Source organism: Cebus imitator, unplaced genomic scaffold (assembly GCF_001604975.1).
Source record: "Cebus imitator isolate Cc_AM_T3 unplaced genomic scaffold, Cebus_imitator-1.0 Scaffold73, whole genome shotgun sequence".
NCBI classification, from domain to species: Eukaryota; Metazoa; Chordata; class Mammalia; order Primates; family Cebidae; genus Cebus; species Cebus imitator.
The window spans coordinates 2491114-2495172 of NW_016107388.1; positions in this window are offsets into that span (position 1 = coordinate 2491114).

The window sequence follows — 4059 nt, forward strand, 5'->3', positions numbered from 1 at the left end:
ACAATTAAGATGTTATTCAATAGGCGAATGATGAGATATACTTCTATGCTTATATGGAATACAACTCACCATTCAATAGAATTAGCTATGAATACACAAAACAACTTGGATGGATCTCAAGGGCATTATGCCAAGTGAAAAAAAAGCTTATCTCAAAATGTAGCGTGCTTTGTGATTCCACTAATATAACATTCTTAATAGGTCACAATCATAGAATTGGAGAACAGATTAAAGATTCCCCAGGGTAAGCAGTGCTAAATGGGGTGGGGGAAGGGCTGAAACTAAATGGGTTGCACAAAGAAGGTCTTTGTAAAGGTGAAATAGTTTTGTGTCTAGATTGCAGTGGTGGTTACACAAATATGAGCATGAGATAAAATTGAATTGAGTTATACTTACACTTTGAGGCAATATTAATTTTCCTGTTTTGATGTTGCATTAAGATTATGCAAGACATATTGAGGGAAGCCAGGTAAAGGATTCAAGTCTTTTCTGGATCTATGCAACTTTCTGTGATCTAGATAGTTCTGCAACGCGTTTTGTTTCATAAGCACTATATACTTTGAAATTATAGATAAAGCTCTAGTTAATTGTTTTTAATAATTGTAAGACATTTCCATTGCATGAATACACAATGTTTATGTATTCTTATTTCTATACATGATTAATTTGTGTATTTCTCCTAACACTCATAAAGGGGAATTTTATATTGAAGAGACATGTTTTTGTGTTATGACATGAGCATATCTTAAACTTTTTAGATGAGGGCAAATTTTTCTACAAAGCACTGGACCAATGACTCTCTTCCTGACACACTATGTCATCACTGTTTTCCAGCCTGTTTCCTATGCTTGTTATTGTCAGACTTTATTTTCTTACTGAATTGCTTTAAATCGCACATCGTCGTGATGTTACTTTGCATTTTCCTAATTTCTAGTAAAATATGGTAGGTTTTCTAATGCTTATTTATTTCATATTTACAATTCAGGAAAAAATCATTATATTATTTACCCATTTTTCTATTCTTTTAATTGCAGCATTTTTCTTTTATATTTGTATAGTAATTGTAGGAATCTTTATTGCAAATATCCTTTCCCAGCTTCTGGCCTGCCTAGTTTTGTTGTGTGTTAAAACGTTTTTTGATTCCTAATGTCTCTGTTCTGATGGAGGAGAAATAATGGTTGTTTTTAAAATTGGTGTGTATTTTATATAATTGTCAATATTTTATTTTTATACTTTGGTTTTTCATAAACCAAAACATCTTTCTGTGTTTTAGGTAAGGATATAATTCTTTTCCATATAGACAATCAATAGCCCCTGTATAATTTATTAAATTATTAAATACTTCATTCTTTATGGATTAATACTAGCACTCTAAGAAGCTGACTCTAGAGATGTTTTGAGATTTGTTTTACTAGAAACATGTGTGCACTATCTTGCTGTCATTATCATTTTATATTATACATAAGCCTCTTGTTTTCAGGACTATGAAGCGAATATAAATTCAAACTCAAGACTGATGACATATGACTATGAGTCTGCTGGATGAAATTTGTCCACCCAGTTCCCAGATGAGGCAGATGAACTTGCTCTTGTTGCCTCTTTACACCAATGGCGAGATGTTTTGATATTCATTCTTTCACTGAAGATACAGCCAAGCACCAGCAGTTCCTCAGCACGATATGGTTAAAACATCTATGTCACCCAAGGTTCAGCTTATTTTTGGTAAAAAAATTTGCTAAATTAAAAAGTTTTTAATTTTGATATTTGAAATATTTGAGATAATTTGAGATATTTTATATCTCAGATTGTAATCCTCTAAGACAAAAAGTTCTGGGCATATTTCCAAGGGGGAGGGATATAGAGACTATTTGAAGATTTTTAATTAACTTTTAAATAAATATTACACTTACTACCCCCCAACTCTGTCAAAGCAATATAGTCATATTTGCTATCATATTTTTAGTGATATATGGAATGTGATATCATATATCACTAAAAATATCATATTATATATAAATATAGTCATATTTATAGTCATATTTATCACTAAATAGTCATTTAGTGATAAAATCACTAAAATGTTTCTTGTATCACATTTTCAAAACTACAAGTCAGCTATACTGCAATATACTGCAGCCTATTTTCATCTTCAAGGAAAGTCTATTAAGTGGCATTAAACAATTTCTTTCCTAAGCTTTGCTACAGCCTGAAGTTTTTGTTATAGACTGTAATTACTGTTTTTTGAATCATGAGATTAGTATGCTAGACTACACACATAACAGCTCACATTTTCATCTTTGCTTTTGTTATGCATGAAGATATATTGATAAACTCTCAATTTAATCTCTGAGTACATTAAAATGAAATAGATGTATCTGAAAAATTTGGGTCAAAATAATTTTTTAAATTTCAAGCTCATTTTTCAGTAAACTTTACTATAAAATTAAAAGTGATTATCTTTAAGAAAACATGTATCCCTCCATCTTTTCTCTATACAACCAACTTAAAAACTCACATATTTTAGAAACATTCTAATTTTCTGACAAAATGTGAGAGCAATTCAAGTATGCCTAAAAAATGTGAGGCATGAAAGTATGAGAAACTATGGGATTGGTTTGTTAGAGATTCCACAGACACTGGCAATGTGATTTTGCATTAAGATTATACACAACAGGGCAGAGTGGTATTGCAGGCTGCAGCTGATCAGCTTTAAAGTTTTTAAAAAGCATTCCTATACACCAATAACAGACTTAAAGAGAGCCAAATCAAGAATGAACTGCCATTCACAATTGCTACAAAGAGAATAAAATACTTAGGAATACAATTAACAAAGGATATAAAGGACCTCTTCAAGGAGAACTACAAACCACTGCTAAAGGAAATAAGAGAGGACACGAATAGATGGAAAAACATTTCATGCTCATGGTCAGGAAGAATAAACATTGTGAAAATGTCCATAGTGCCCAAAGTAAGTTATAGATTCAACTCTATCCCCATCAAGATACCTATGAGCTTCTTCACAGAAGTAGAAGAAAACATCTTAAACATCATATGGAACCAAAAGAGAGCCTGCTCAGCTGAAACCCTACAAGCCAGAAGAGAGTGGGGACCAATATTCAACATCCTTAAAGAAAAGAACTTTCAACCCAGAATTTTACATCCAGCCAAACTAAGTTTCATAAGCGAAGGAAAAATAAAATCTTTTGTGAACAAGCAAGCACTCAGAGATTTCATCACCACCAGGCCTGCTTTACAAGAGCTTCTGAAAGAACCGCTACACATAGAAAGGAGCAACCAGTATCAGCCTTTCTAAAAAATACCAAAAAGTAAAGAGCATCAACATAATCAAGAATTTACATCAACTAATGGGCAAAACAGCCAGCTAACATTAAATGGCAATATCAAACTCACATATATTATTATTAATTCTAAATTTAAATCGACTAAGTCCCCCAATCCAAAGTCACAGACAGGCAAAAAAGCCAAGACCCATTGGTATGCTACATCTAGACCCATCTCACATGCAAGGATACACAAAGACTCAAAACAAAGGGATGGAGAAAAATTTACCAATCAAATGGAGAGCAAAAATAATAAATAAATAGAAAGCAGGAGTTGCAATTTTTGCTGATAAAATAGACTTTAAAGCAACAAAGATCAAAAGAAGCAAAGAAGGATATTACATAATGATAAAAGGATCAATGTAACAAGAAGAACTAAAGATCCTAAATATATACGCACCCAATACAGGAATACCCAGATATATAAGACTTATAAAGAGACTTAGACTCCCACACAATAATAGTGGGAGACTTCAACATCAATATCAGACAGATCAATGAGACAGAAAGTTAACATCGATATCCGGGACTTGAACTCAGGTCGGGAACAAGTAGATTTAATTAACATTTATAGAACTCTCCATTTTAAATATACAAAATATAAACTTTTATCAGTACCACATCACACCTATTTACAGGATTAAATGAAATGTTGGTTGGCTGTTTGTTAGTTATTTTCTTCCCTCATTTTTTTTTTCCATGTCTCTATTACTAAACA